The sequence below is a fragment of the Falco punctatus genome, assembly GCF_963210335.1.
Source record: "Falco punctatus genome assembly, chromosome: 5".
Taxonomy (NCBI): domain Eukaryota; kingdom Metazoa; phylum Chordata; class Aves; order Falconiformes; family Falconidae; genus Falco; species Falco punctatus.
In genome coordinates, this window is record NC_137584.1 from 18,091,790 (window position 1) to 18,107,546 (window position 15,757).

General features: G+C 39.8%; 1 protein-coding gene across 16 annotated transcripts in view; it reads left to right on the forward strand.

Annotated features, from left to right (window-relative positions):
- The window catches only part of DST (dystonin), a gene marked incomplete at its 5' end in the record, with an annotated part of 302,226 nt that overhangs the window by 68,834 nt on the left and 217,635 nt on the right, over positions 1–15,757 (forward strand). The window lies entirely within an intron of this gene.

Sequence of the window (15,757 nt, forward strand, 5' to 3'; positions counted from 1 at the left end):
AGGAAATGAGGACTTTTAGTATGCAGATGCTTTGAATAACAGGATATGTGAGGTTTTATAGCTTGCACTGTAGGATAGACTCAATGCCTTTTTCTGTAGGCATTCAATGTAAAATAGAAGTATGAAAAGGACCTCCAACAGATGATTGGTAAGAGATTAAGAGATGAAACTCTCAAATGAAAGGAAATTAAAAGTCATGGGTTTATTTTTTCCCTTGAAAAGGAGAAGTCTTATGGTTCGCTTGCTAGAATAGCAGAGGATGCTGTCAGACTCCTAAGCTCATTCTGACCAGCTCAACCGACTGTGGCTACAATCGGTTCTAAACCTACCCTGAAGTAACATCATCGTTAAACCTCAGTTGGCTGAATTGCGAGCTCCCACCCAGAACAGGTTTCTGTTGTGCTTTTAAATCTCTAGTGTTTTACAAGGATATGTACATTCAAATCTTCTACTACATATCTGAGACCATTCCCTGAGTGATGCATTGAGTGTGATGACCCATAAAGGTTTTTCCCTCTGTGTTGGGCAAATCATTTAGTGCTAAGCAAGTCAGAGGAGAACAGTTCAAAAAATTATGGCAACAGCATGGCTTCATTTCAGTCTACATACATGAGTTGTATGCATCATGTGAAATTATTGCTGGGACCTGCCACAGAAGAGGAAGAACACAGCTGACTTTTTAGTATGTTCCTCACACAGTGCTGAATGTAAGATACGGAGAGTCTGAGCTTGTGCTGATGCAGGAGCTGACCTTATTGAAGGCGAAAATGGTTTAAAAAAATGTATGAATCTTTTCCCATGCTCTCACAGAAAAACATTAGGAAGAGTTCATTGTGTCTGGAATGTGATAGTCCATTCCTTTTCATCCCTTTTGGCCTGGTTTGTTGTTGTTTTACTTCTGTTGAATAGTGATGCGAGTCTCTCAATTTCAGTGGTGATTTAACTTTGCCAAAGAGTTGTGTGGATGCAAGGCACACCCATTGTTGTGGTTTAAATGTTTGTATTACAGTGTCACTTGGTTAGGTGGGAGATGAGGATGCACCTGTGTCCTGTATGAAGGAAACTAAGTGCATGGGAATGTAAGGGGATAGAAAGACAATTTAAAAAGAGAACTAAGAAGATTTGGCAGGCTGTAAATCACACTTATGAAAATCTAGTTCTTGAACCAAGACATTTTTCTTTAATGGAAACAAAAGTAGAACATTGTAAAATTTTAACTGTAACTTAACCATTTCTGTACATTTTGACATCCAAATGGTCTGTTTTCTGTAAGCTTTGTTGATAGATACTGTTTATCACAGGGACTAGTCATTGCAAAAGACAAATAGCTTGCATTAATACACAAACTAATATACACACCATGTGGAATGCTATTACATGTTTCATTTGGAACTTTAGAATGTATCTTAAAAGAGGATGTATGACATGCATGTAACATTTAGGTGAAATGATAGGTGCATGTGGTTCAAGCTTTCACCTGCAGCTTACCGGTGCAAACAACCGGGCCCCAAGAGCACAGCCAGCCCTGACGGTCCCTGCTAAGCCGGACCCACACACAAGCCCTTATTCCAGCCCATGATGGCTGGGGCTGCCCCAGTGTGCGCCCCCCCCTCCCCGGGGCTGCTGCCAGGCCCTGCCCTGCCACCGCTCTGTGAGGAGCCCCTTATGCCCCCAGCACTCCAGTTGCTGCTGGCTCCAGCTGTGCCCTGATGTGAAAAAAGTTGAAGGAAAAAAAAAAACTAAACGCAACCATAAAACTGAACAACAGGAGCTTCTCTCCCAAACTTCTTGTCTTTGGCAAACGGTTCAGCTGCAGCGTTGACAGCCAAAGACAAACACAGAAATGCTGCAGTAGTCACTTAGATTCCCTCTTGCTGAAGATGGATGTGATCGATGGAACGGTCCCTGTCCTTTCTCATGCACCTTCCTGGCACCAAGATAAAGTAATTTCTCCTCTGACTACTTCAACCAGAACAGGTTTCCATTTGTTTTACTTTCTTCTGCCACGCATGGTTTGCCTTCCAGCAGCAGTGAGAGAAGTTCACCTGAAGCTTTCACTCTGTCTTGGGTAGTTTGTTCATCCCCATCACTTCTGGACCCCAAGCAGGGCCGTTACTCTCTTCTGTCTTGTGCTGGAGATGGGACTTGGCAGACCACCTGCTGGCTGAGCTGTGCTGCAGACCATCTATCAGTACAGTGCTAATTAATTATCTGCTGGTGAGAACCAGAGGGAGCAGTGGCGGAAGCCTTCCCTTAATGCAGGCTATTTTTCTGGCTAGAAAAGTGCAAGAGAACATAACTTGTGTTTACAAGTGCACTTACAGAACAAAAGCTGTTAAAAAAGGTAAAGAAAATTGCGTTGTCCAAGTGCTGTAAGGAGGAGAGCTGGATTGGGAGAGTTTGAGTGACTTGACTGATTATAAGTTAAACTAGTTAGGCTGTTGTGGCAAAGAACAAATCTGTTTGTTTACTAGTAGTAAACACTGCTGCCGTAATCTGTAATAATGGCATCAGTGCAGCCAGACAGTGTTCTGTTACAGTGAACTAAAATTAAGAGATGAAGTTAAACTACTGTAAACACGCAAACCATTTGTAAAAAATGGGGAGAACACTGGCTTTCAAAATGAGGGGGGGAAAAAAAAGAGCTTTGTGCTGCAACTAATTAAAAATTAATTAGAGGATTACGCTAACAGTTACAACTTCATGGCTCTGAAACTTAGGGTGGAGATACGCCATCTGTCTTTGAGAGCTTCTCTGTTGGCTTTGGCACAGCAAGGCTATTTTCACACAGCCTCTAGGACATGTGGTTAAATGTGTTTTATAGGTGGAGCTGTGACATTTAGCTGCTGAGCATCTCGGTTACCTTGCATTAGCAAGGTTGTCCCTGGTGTACTGATTCCTTTGGAAAAGGGGCGCATCCTGCTTAGGTGAGGAGTGCAGTGAGTGGAGAGTTTAGTACAGGAATGAGAGGAAGATGAAGGAGCATAGGGGTAGGGGCATCAAAAGGATGGAAACGCAAAGAAGGAATGGAGATTGACTGGCAAAAAACTGAAAGGGGGAAGACTCAGTGGGGTGGAGAGGAGCAGGAGACCAAGAATAGGACATTTAGGAGGAAGAGATGGGGAGAAGAAGGAAGGAGAGCCACAAAAGCCCAGTTAGTTGCCCAAGAGGAATGAGAGCAGTTGCAGTAGTAGGTGGAGAAATGGCTTTGGAGAATGCACACTGGAAGCTGAGCCCAGTAATACTTGGTTTGCACAGGTTTTCTGTCCAAAGATACATTGAAATTGTAGAATATATGTCATCCTCCTTTTGTGGCTTTTCTCTGTAGAAGATAAAGGCCTTTTTTTATTGTCATCCTTTGCTTCATCAGACAAGTGCTGGAAAGAGCAGGCCCTAGTCTCTTATTAGAATAGTTTAAATATTCCACCCCCCCCACCCCCCCCCCCCCAGTTTTAAGTTGAAAGTCCTTGCTAAAAGACTGTATGTTTACAAATCAAGCATTCTGATTTGGAATAGGAATTGATAGTATTAAAGTTGCAAATCCAAGATAGGAATTTCAGGAAATCCTTATGGTTAGATCTGGCCAGAATAGTACATGAGTGGGCCTTTCAAACACACTAACTAGGTGTTAATAGCACTCATTAAAATTTAGCTGTGGGATTTAAAGGGCTTGTCTATACATGCAGTTACAGGATTCCTTAGGTGGAGGGGGCTGCCTCCAGAAGAATGGTTTATATCCATTGTTCTTAATCCACTGTAGTCTAGTTTGTTTGTCCATTTAGTTTAAACTGGAGTAACGTAAGGTGATGGTGGTCATCGATTTAGGTGACATTAGTTTAAAAAATAGCTTTTTTAATTTGTCTTGTTTCTTGACTGCTTCAGAGACAGTGTGCTCTGTCTTTTCAGTTTATTCTGTGTTTGTGAGAATAAGGCACATCACTAAAAAAAAAAAAAAAAAAAAAAGGTAGCATTTCTGAAACTGCAAATTTAAAAAAGTTAAGAGCAAAGCTCCCAGGAACATCATGGAAATCAACACTTATGCTAGGAGCTACTTCAGAGGAGCTGTACGTGACTCCTAGGAAGCATGGATCTTGTAGATGCTTTCTGAATGAATGAGGACAGGGCATGACTGAGCTGCAGCTTGCTTTCTCAATTCCATCCAAAACCAGTTGAATTTTTTTCTGTTTATGGGTCTTGCAGCATAGTTGCTAGGATGATAAAACTCCATGTTAGAATTAGTATTAGAGGGAGAGGTTCCTTGGGAAAACTTTCTGGAGAAGGGGCTTTGCTGTTTAATCCTGGAATTATATTTCTCTTCTATGATCCCATCTCATAACAAAACAACCTGGAATTTTATTTTTCTTATATAATTACTAAATTTATATTAAGTCTATGTTGTATATAAATAAAAGTATATTATACATAATTTTATAAATATATATGCTCTTGGGCAGACATTGTGTTGCTTCATCTTGCTTTGCTTTCTGTATTCATTGCTGATGGATTAGGTGGTACAAGAAGTACAAATGGAGCTGTAAGATTATTTTCATTTACTTCCTTTAACCTTTTCTCTGTGGGGGCTTTTGTTTAGACCAGTTCTTGCGGAAGTATTGCCTCAAGATAAAAAAGCAGAAGAAAAAAAAAAAGGGGTGTTTGCAATAGCTGTCTGGTCTTGCGTTTTTTGAAGGAAGGCAATGGAAGACAGTCGGTGACTACCACAGTATAAACAAGCTAACAAAGAAATACAGTAAAATGCTATCCTTTTCCTGTCTTTTGTCTCCTAACTTTCTCTCAATCCATTTAGTTGTGTGAAGACAGAAAAGTGAAATACAGTTCATACTCTAGTTTGGACACTGGGCCCAGTCAACTACTGGGGCAGATGAGGCCAAGTTCACCACCAGAGTACGTAACAAACTGCTTGTCTGATGCCTACAGGCACGGAGGAGGACACCCTGTCTGTAGCGAAGTATGTGAATAACTGGTGTCTTTGTTATTACTGTTGTTACAAATACTTAGTTTTAACTACCTATTTGTTTAGCTGTGTTCAATGCAAGTTAAGAGATTTTCCAGTATATTCATAAGATACTTTAAGAACATTTAATGTGGCCACAGCTGGTACTCAGTTGTACTGGCATTTTACTAAATATGTACGTCTAAGTGGGTATGTTACTGCTTTTCATTTACTATTGCTTTATTTCAGATATAAGTTTCAGAGGATTTTTTTTTTTTTATTTTCAAGGGGATTTATTTTGAATGGGGGTGTGTTTGTATATTTATAATTTTCTTTCTGAAGATGTCTAAGCTAGCTACCTTAAACAGGGCATGAGCTTCTGTTTACTGCTGGTAACCATGATTCATCTATGTTATTTTTAACATTGCAAACATTCATGTATTTCTTTTCCCTAAATGAGTGATTTTTTTTTTTCCTCCTATGGTTGAGTTTTCCATTCTATTTACCATAAATCTGGAAACCTAGGTTATATAACTGTCACCCAACAAGCTGCCTAGAATTGAGTATTTTAACAATTGCTATTGTTGTGTTGTAACTGGAGCTCTTAATGTAGGGTGACATCCTTGCCCTTTATTAGCCAGTAAGCTTTGTGCAGCTGTTCTGGGTAGCATTTGGAGAGACAAGATCTGTCACAGCTTGAAAACGAGGAATGTCTCTGTGGTAGGCTGTGTGATTGATATAACAAAAAAAAAAAAAAAAAAGTATCCTTGAAATTCATGGACAGATTTACGCATGTAAACACATCCAGAGTCATGCTGGTTTGATTCTGTCAGTCCAGTGAAGACCTGAAGAATTAGACAGACTTGGTTTCAGTTTTTTCTTTTTAACCTCCCTAGGAACATTGTCAGAGCCAATCTTAACAAAATTGTTCCAAAATAAATTATATTGCCACAGAAGCTAGAATTTCTGCTGTGACTACCATTCTGAATAATGCGTTGCAAAACTCAGGTTTTCCTCTCCTTCAGTGGCAGCATTGTGTGTCCCTCAGGGATTTTGGAGGAAATGCTCAGAACTACGTAATTGGCCCAAGAAAATACTGATGTGCCTGGGAGACTGGGTTCTGATCCTGCCTTTAAGCTTTGTAATGTTAATAAATACTGTATTTTTACATTTTTGTGATGGTGTACAACCTCAGTAAGCCATTAACCTGTAAAAAGTTTGTATTTACAAAGATAGCGGTGCCAGGCCTGCCTATTACACAGCTTTTGCATTCTTTTACCTTTTGATTGTTAATATTCAGTAATTTTTACACTTTTAGTCATAAAAGTGTAGTGTTTCAAAAATCTCTTCTTGTATAAGTGTCCTTCACTGTTGCTTGAAAGATCTTGTCCTGCTCACTGGTTTGTAAGTCATGGACCACTGCTGTAGCATCTGCCCCATTTACCTCCTGCTTCAGGTTTATGGTCTGTATAACTGCAGATCCGGTATTCTTGCATGAGACTCAAAAGAATTGATATTCCTCGTGGTAATCTTGGGGTAAGAAATACATAGCCCATTCTGGCATGGGGACATTTCCCGAAGATCGCTGTGTTGGGGCTTTGCTGGATCATACCTGTATGTGGTTCATGGAGCATCTTTGCGAAATATGTTACATTCATATTTCATTTTTATTAGCAGAAAAGCTTGCTGATTTTTCTAGGGGATCATTTAATCAGGTCTATTATATCACTGTAGCTGCATGTTACATGAAAGAATACAAATTTCATGAGGCTGAATTTGCTGCAGTGAGTGTAGAACACACCTGATGTGTAGAACAAGCCAGTTGTTAACAAAATCCCACTCAACTGAAAATAAATTTCTCTCCACCCCGGGTTGTAGCCACGCTGCTACTGCAGTACTGTAAAATCAAGTACTTAATATCTTGTCAGCATCTTGTGACTGGGCAGACTGTATCCTGTTTCATTACAGTAATTTCAGACAGTAATTCATTTGATCCTTTTATCTCAGGCAGTAACTATTTGAGACTTACAAGCCAAGCCTTGGGCTCTTAGCTTAAAAAAACCCACCCACCCACCCCAAAAAGCCAACCTTCCTTCCTTCAAAGAACTGGGAGATTTATAGGGACTGTTAGGTGGCACCTGAGCTTGCTTTTCATAAGGTAGTTGGTAATAAAACCGTTGAACTAGGGTGCGTGGTGCTCAGCATGTGAGCACTGTGCACCCTATGTGACCGGGTGCCAAAACCTGCCCTGTGCACCCTTTCATATCCGCTTCGGCTGGATTGGCCCTGGCCATGGCTGTAAGCTGCAAAAGAGCCATTTTAGCCTAACAAACTGTTTGTTTGTCATGTTTCTTATACGTGTCGCTGCATATATAAGGCAAGACTTTGATTTGTCCCTAAATACCATGGTAACATACAAGAGAACAGAGCTAAACCGGGCCTGCTGGTTAACTGTCACTAAAGTTTGCTCATGTTTCAAGGGGGTGGGTCTGCCTCTGCTGCAGTGGGTGACTTTGTCCATCCAGCTGTCTTAGGTCTCCGTTTCCTTCCTATTTGGATAACAACAGTGTAAGTGAGAAGACAGATCTCTTCTGTAGCTGAACCCTTGGTTTGGTTTCCTTTTGCATGATTCCTGCTGTGGGTTCTTATGGGAGCCCCTTTGCTCCTCTGTGGTCACTCCTGTCACCTGGTTTCCTTTCATCAGTTCTGTCACACAACCTCGTGTGCCAGGGACCCTCCTTGATCTGGTCCTTGACTGGCATGTGTCAGTGTGCAAGTTCTTCAGCTCATGGGCTACGAAGGTTCATGAGGTTTCGTGATCATTCTTAGCATAAGATTTCTGCTTTTAGGATGTTAAATCTCTGTGTATAGAAGTGCTGTTAATTTTGTATTCCAATAATAATAAAAAGCTATTAGAACAAATTCCGTTTATAGTCGGTAATATTTGCAAGGACTAAAAATACGTCCTAACTTGGATGGTGAGGCAAATTTTGGTCTGGCAAGCCCAGTGCTGGTAATCAATCCCTCTGCCTGGGACAGGCAGGTGGCATGTCACTCAGCCTGTCCCCTGCTGTCATCCTGTCTCTGTTGTGCTTGTGCTCCCTGTCTCAGAGTGTATTAGGCTCCTTAAGGTTGTATTTCATCTCCTCTTATAGCACAGATCTCCTATTAAGTATAGATCTTTAAAGATTTAGAGGGAGCCAGGCAAACATGGAATGAAGTCATTGCAGTGGCTAGGTTGGTGATTTTTGTAATCGAGTTACAGATTATCCTATCTTCTGACCTAGTGTTCTTCCGAGGACTTGGAGTTTTCTGAATGATTTGTGTTCTAGTTATGTTTCCTGTGATTTCTCTCTACCTACAAAGAAACTTTTGTTTGTAAGCTTGAAGTGCATTACTGTATATTTCAGAGCTCCAAGAGAAAATCATGATTCTCGGTGTTCTACCATATTGTTTTCAGTTTTCCTCCCATGAGATTGAATGAAGCTAATAAAAATTTGAATTACAGGACTGAAGAAAATCAGCTACCACTGAAGTCAGCATATGTGTATTTTTAGTCCTGTGAGAACAGAAATTGGCTGTCCAGATTTTAGTGAATAATTTATGTTTTGCTGAGTTGAGAATATATAGAGTATGGCTTTTAAAACATGAGTTAGCCTGTAACTGAAAATCTGGCTACAGAAATCATTTGAAGCCTTTGGGTCTGAAAAGCTCAAAAGGCTTAATTACTTAAGAGTAAGGGGAGGTGGAGCTCATAAATGAGTACTGTCGCTTCCAGAGGAAAGGTATTGTACAAGTGTACTCATTTGGTGTTACAATTGGTGTGAAATCTGAGTACCTTTTATGCTTCTGGCTAGGCAGCTGAATCCAAAAGGATGACCTTTTGGGATTCTTTGGTACAATGATTTTGGCAGGCAAGCTTGCATTAGATAACAGTGTGGTTTACACTGGAATTTGTCAAGAGTAAAAGTGTGATGTAAAGTTATGACAAGATACACAAGCCTTTTGTATACTTTCAAGTTTCCAGATCTGAAGGATGCTGGAAGCCTGTTCAAACTCTGGCTTCATGGATGCCCAGCTTGTTGGGTGCAAGCATTTCAGATAACTGAAACTTATTTGCTGTGGAAAAAATGTAGTATCTGCACACATGCCTAAGAACAAAACTTGATTTTTGGCTTTGTCTTTTACGGAAAATATTGAAATGACTTAATAATTTAAGACTAACAGTAACAGTAAGTAAGGATATGAAATGGATTTAAAATGTTGTATAAATTGTAAACCCCAAAATTTTTAAATTTAAGTGATTTAAGTGTTTTTCTTCCAGACTAACTTTCTGGAGTATTCTTTGGGTTTGTGGTTGGGTTCTTGAGAACAGATGGAGATACCTTAATACGAGTTAGTGGCGTGGGTCTTTTTTGTCAGTAGCAGAGAAAAGACAGCCCTGAAAGAACTCATTTTTCTCCATTGCTTACAAAGAAATGCTGTTGTGATTCCTTTAGTTGGATGCATCCATACTGTAGACTTTGTCAGGTAGGTCAGATGGATTGTGCTCCTATCATTTTAATATTTTAAATTGGCCACAGCAGAGGTATTAAGGAATAGTCTTAGGAGGGAAAAATCTTGGATTTTTTACTATGCCTGTTGGAGTTGGGGGTTGATTAAAACCAGTGATATTAATGTAATTTTGAAGAAGGTTTTAGGTATATTACTTCACAGTGTTTCAAATGAGTTTCAGAATTCCCTTACGAGATTTCAGAATGCAGGGTATCAGCCTGGTACTTTTTGCAGACTCATATGGTCACACACGAGGGGATGGTTTAAGGCAGTAGGATTATGACCGCATGTAAAGTGATATCTCTAAGTATACAAATGTACATTTTGCTAATAATTTTTGATTATGCTCTTGGTTCAAGATTCTCTGGATCTTTCATAAAACCAGTAAAGCTTTGCAGTTGTTATGCAGAAACTTTATTTTAAATGTACTTCATATCTTTCTTCAGTGATAGTTCCTATGTTAAGTAGGTTACCTCGGGTTACAGAGCTCTCTACCTTTCTCTTTCAGGTACATCATAAATAATATGGTTACTTTAATAACTTCCTCTTTGCAAATAATTACTTGGAGAGGAGAAAATTTTGAAATCTCTGAGGTAAAGATGTGTTTGCCACTAACTGGTGGGGCTGAGATTTATGCATATATTGCATTGGCTTGTTTTGTTTCAACAGACTTTGTAACAGACTACGTTTTTGCTCAGTTGCTGGGGGATGCTGCTGGTTTTATTTCTAGACTTGTGGGAAGGATCTTGTTGATGATGCAGCTCAAAAAGTGGTTATACTGTAAAAAGTATATAGATGAGAGAAGGAATTTCTGAAAACTATATAGAAAGAGGCATAATACGGACAAAGTATGTGTAGGTTCTTGATCCAAATCTTTAGAGCTCCAGTACACCAACGTGCTTGTGGTAGTTGGATTCTATTTGTTGATGCTCATGATACACCTAGTTTGGTTATAATTTTTAGAGCTTGCAATCCTTTCATCTTTAAATCAAGAAAATAAGAATAGTTGCACAGTGTGTTCCCACACATTCGCTTTTTGTTTAAAGAATTTAATATGGTAAATGTTACATACATAAAATCCAGCATTCAGCTGAGATTTTACATGTGACTGTTTTATTTAATGCCAGGGAATGTTTTAGCATGTTGAGAGCTTTGTATTCACTTTGCTTTTTTTTAAACCCTTTTTCACCTTTGATCTCTGTGACTACTCTGAAGCAACTAACTGCACTCCCCTTCCTCCCTTGCTGTTTAGGTCTCTCTTTAGTTGTTTCAGTGGCTTTTCCTTGAAGGGAGTCCTCCTCATCCTCCTTTTCCTTACTCTTTTGAGATTGTGATGGCCCTTTGGTGGTCTTACCTCCCATTTTGTATTTCCAGGCAGTCTGATCCATCGTTGTTATTTCACCTGATGCTGTAGTGGAGCTGATTCAGCTATGTTTTGTCCCATCTCTTTATCTTTTATTTGCCTTGCCACCCCCTTGGGTGAGATACGACCAAAATTAAAGTCCCTGTCATGCTGATCCACAAACTTCCTCAAGGTCCCCTTTTCTCCATCACCCAACTACCTCCTCTTTTTTCTTTTGTCGCCGTTGAGAGCACTTAACGGTCACTAAGGCTGAAACATGCAGCTCTTCCCTTGGGCTCTTTCTCTGTAGCATTGGACTACAGGGTGCTTGTGACACCCTGACTTTCTTCCTGTGCGTACAGTGTAAACTGCCCTCCAGAGGGGTCTGAGTCTTGTACCGACTGCCATAGAATCCATCTTTATGCTACTCCAGATGTGAAGCTTAACCAGTCATTTCAACATATGCTTTCACTAAGATCATCATCTTCCTGTATTGCTGTGCTGGAATCCTCTTCTTCCACTATAAAATGTACAAGCTTCTTGTCTTTATCTTCAGTACCACTCACAGTGCTCTCTACCATATCATTTCTCATTCCTTAAATTTTCCTGTTCTTCAGACAGCCCCATTTTCAAAACTCCCTTTGCCGGTTGTTCTTGTGTTGGTTGTTACGAGCTGCTCTTTGTGCATGGCAATCATTTCTCAGAAGCGACCTTTTCAATTCCTTGAAACTTTAAAATCTCCACCCACGGTGGCACTTCTCTTATCTATGGGGCAGCATGGCACTGCTAGTTACATGAAGTCACCAGAGGTCCATGGACCTTTGAGTACAGGTAAAGGAAGACAGAGCATGTATTGAGGGAGGTTTAGACATCCCAAACTCCAGGAGATCAGTGGAGCAAAGGAGTCTCAGCTCCTCTAGCATTGCCTTGGTGTCTGCACCACAGAGTGAAATCCCAACAGGCTGGTGCAGTTAGGTCAGATGGGCAGGGGCATTTAGGTGATTAGGAAGTTTAATGAAGAAACAAAATACCTGCCCTAACATCATCCCCAAGCCTCACTGACCCGTTGTTCAATAAGCGTTAGTACTATCTCAGGACCTGATTAATCATTTTTGCATCACTATTGTGGATGATTCGAATGATACTGTATTTTCTTAATGAATACATGCTGCCATGAATATGGGAAGGAAATGGGTCATTGAATAAAATGTCATTTTAATTGGTTGTTTACATGTGGAAATTCACTTTCAGAAAGAGTGGTAATTATTTCAGGATAATTTTTATGTGACTAAATGAGCACTGTTTTTCCTTTCCCTGTATCCTGAGTTCACAGCTCTTAGATTTAACTTAATAGCACCAGCACAGCCACATAGAGGAATTACGTGGTTTACTAGCATAGGTAGGATGTTTGTTCCATAAAGAGCAGGAAATTTGTGATCATGCCAAAGTTCATACAGAATTTTCACAGCTCTCTGTGGAAGTGGAAGGCAGATACACATTTTGATACAGACCATGAATATTTGTGATAAGTCTGTGTTAAATGGGGAGATGCAGAAGCTGGATAAATGCTTAGCAAGTTTGCAGTTTGCATGCTGTAGACTCTCTGAAATCTAGAAAAAAAAAAATAAGATGGGAAAGATAACTTGATTATTGGGGCTGCCTGCCTGCCCAGGAGATCCTCCCTCCTCCCCCTCAATGCTGTTTCTAGTTGCTTTCCAGTGCTTTTCCAGATGTTTGTACAGCTGTATATTCTGTATTAGCACCGCCATATTCTGTATAGCATCAGTGTATTTGAAAAGCAGTTGCATCTCAGTCTTTAATTTTCATATTTTTCTACTAAACATAATTTTGCACATCTGAGCATGACAGTTCAGTCAACTGGCCTCTCTTTACATGAAAGATAAAAATGCTTTGCTGAGAAATCTTTGTGAAGTGGATTATGACTGTAGATGCTCCTGGTGAAACAAAAAGTACTTGAAATGGTTCAACTCAATGAAAGCATTTACTTTGGGGTTTTGTGTGGTAATCAAGAAAAGTGGTCAGTGAAATTTCTGAACTACTGTAGGCTTGTTTTAAAAATAAAGTGTGTTCTTTGGGCCAAGTCTTCAAATGAAATTGGCTGGGATACTTTTTTATTTTAATATTTAATATTTTACTGTTTTTTTTTTTAATGTGAGCTGGCATTAAATCTCTGAAAGTCTGATAGTAGTTTCAGAGTGTGTGTGTCCTTTGTCTTCCTACAACACAGAAAACATCCTAGTAGTTATTTTCATGTTTCTTTGTTGTGGAGGAGAATCTTCTATTGTTCATGAAACTGAAAGGAGAACAACGGATGAGTGTGCTGGTGGAGATGAATGAAACATCAGCTGATGAGGTGGTTGTGTTTTTGGTTTTTTTTTAACGCCTAGTGATTCTGATTCTTGTTCCAGTTATCTTGACACCACATGCAAACCGAATTAATCTCCTTTAAGTGTATCAGAGTATGTAAAGATCAGAGGGAGAGCAAAACCAGCTGATTTAGCTATCACAGATCTCTGCCCATACCCCTTCAAGTTCTCCCATGACTCTGCTAGTGAGGATATTAATGCTGCATTAAAGTTTCAGTCTTAGCTTGTATTGAGGAAATGGTGGTGTAAACCATGCTGTGTAGAGGCTCTGTGTGTGTGTCACATGGAAACATTCCTGCTCTCCCTCCAGTTTTTCACGCTCTGCGGCAGCCTGGAGTTGGTACAGTTGCTGCAAGCACAGGACTTCAAAGGCTGGCTGAACAGCTTGCAAGGGGAACACTTGCTTGGGTCATCTCAGGACCTTTCCATAGATATCTTGGAATGTATCCCTCTGCTTTTCTCCATGCGAGAAGGTAAAAAGCAGAGCAGGAGTCATCAATCAAAGGACAGAAATACACAATGTCAGTGTAGATCTCTACTGGCTTCTGGGGGCTTGGGGAAAATAACGACCATTTTCTTAGTGCAGCGCTGCTTAGTGCTGTGACCTGAGTTTGCGCTAGATTGAGCCTCATAAACCTTTTGCTGTTTGGTTAGGCACATCTTTCCAGTATGGGATTTCTGTTAAAACTCACATCAACATTTTAAAACAGCTAAGCTGTAATCTGACATTGTAGAAACCCATTTCTGATTTGTATCAAAACTTCCTTGATCACTTACCAAAAGGGAAACCCCCCAAAACCCACCCAAGAAATCCCAAAGACACGCCCAAACTTTTTCTTTTTTTAAAAATTTGTTTAAATTCTGATTGGGGTGTTAATCTAAAAATGGGTGATATAGCACTTCTTGACTTGCAGCTGTGATACACCTCGCAGACAGGGTAATGTCTACTGCGTTGTTTGGTGTTTTTTTTTTTTTTTTTTTTTGACTACGTGCAGTTTTTATGTGTCTTGATAGCTAGATGTGACATTTTCACATGGGTCTTCTCATATAAGAGGCAGAAATTAGATAATACTGAAAACAGAATTGAGTTGGAAAATAAGTATTTTTGTGGCAGTTTTTTAGTGCCGCTCACTGCCATCTGTGGAGTTCTGCTTTGTTGGGCTCTTCGCAATAGTGAAGCATCTGTCCTGCTGTAGCGCTTGAGGGAGAGTGCTGCACGAAGGGAAGTAACATTAGAAGGCCACTGAGCTTCGGGAATTTTGTTCAAAGGATTTTGTGCTAATGCAGTACCTATGCAGGAGTGATTTTCTGGTCAGAAAAGAACAAGGCGTGAAGATCTATAGCACCACAGAGGACAAGAATGTTTTCTTACATGATGTTAGTTAATCTGAATTGATTAATGATGTTTTTTAAAAGCCTAAATAAGTCAAATGCTATATTGACTTTTTTTCTCCCCAAATGGCACAGGCTTATAGGTAACCACTATTATTTCATTATTTCCTTGTATTTCTCCTGTGGTCTATTTGTATCTGTTGTTGATTTCTTGCTTAACACTTCAGTTGTCAACTTTCAGGGGCTGGGACCCTTGTATAATTTATGTTTCAGACCTTTTTGGAGCACTCATCACGGGGACAGGAAGAGACTAGAAAAATGCTTTTTGAGCTTGTTTCATGTTTAATTTCTGATCAGATGTGAGGTAGGTAGTTAACTACACTAATAATGCAAAGGGCTGGCTGACCGAGATCCTATGAATACGAAGTGATCCCTTGGGGTTCTTCTTGGTTTTGATGTATGTGCACACACTCTTAAGTATTCCTTTCATACAGGTGTGGGAATCCTTAATTTACATTCCTGCAAATCATATCAGAAGTATAGTTCTTGTTCCAGTAGTTGAAGTTCTATGTAGCAACTTCTGTATAGGATGGTAAAGCCAGGCAAACCTGCAGAAATTTTATGCAGCTGATTTAACCCCATGTATTTCAGGGATGAGCCAGTTGAATTCTTCAACCTACTTCAACCACAGATGGAAAGTAGTGGCAGGAAAAAGATCCAAGTGAGAATTTGATGAGTGCAGTTTCTTATTGAGCCAGATGGGTGTGCAATTAGCAAATTTTTTAATATTTTCAGGGCACAAAGGATTTATTTACTGCCTGTTGTGGTTTCATGTTCGCCTGCATCTGTAGGGCTGAGGTGTGGTACGAGCTGGTCACTCTTACAGTTTAGATTTTTTTTGTGTGGTTTTGTCTGCATGTGGTCTTTATGTTTAATTTTGAGGTGGTTATAGCTCTGTCAAAGTCAAGTGGGAGTTTTATGATTGCTCTGTCATCTGCAATTAGGCTTAAACTCTGACCTCCAAAAATATCAAAAAGTCTCACAGGGTGGTAACAGAGAACAATATTCTATTACACCTTCTTACTTTTTGTTTCAGCAGATCTCTCCTGGTATTAGTCTGTATCAGTCTGGATTATGAATGCTGATGTTACAGTCAAATATGTCTGAAATTCATGTTGTCGTGCATGATCT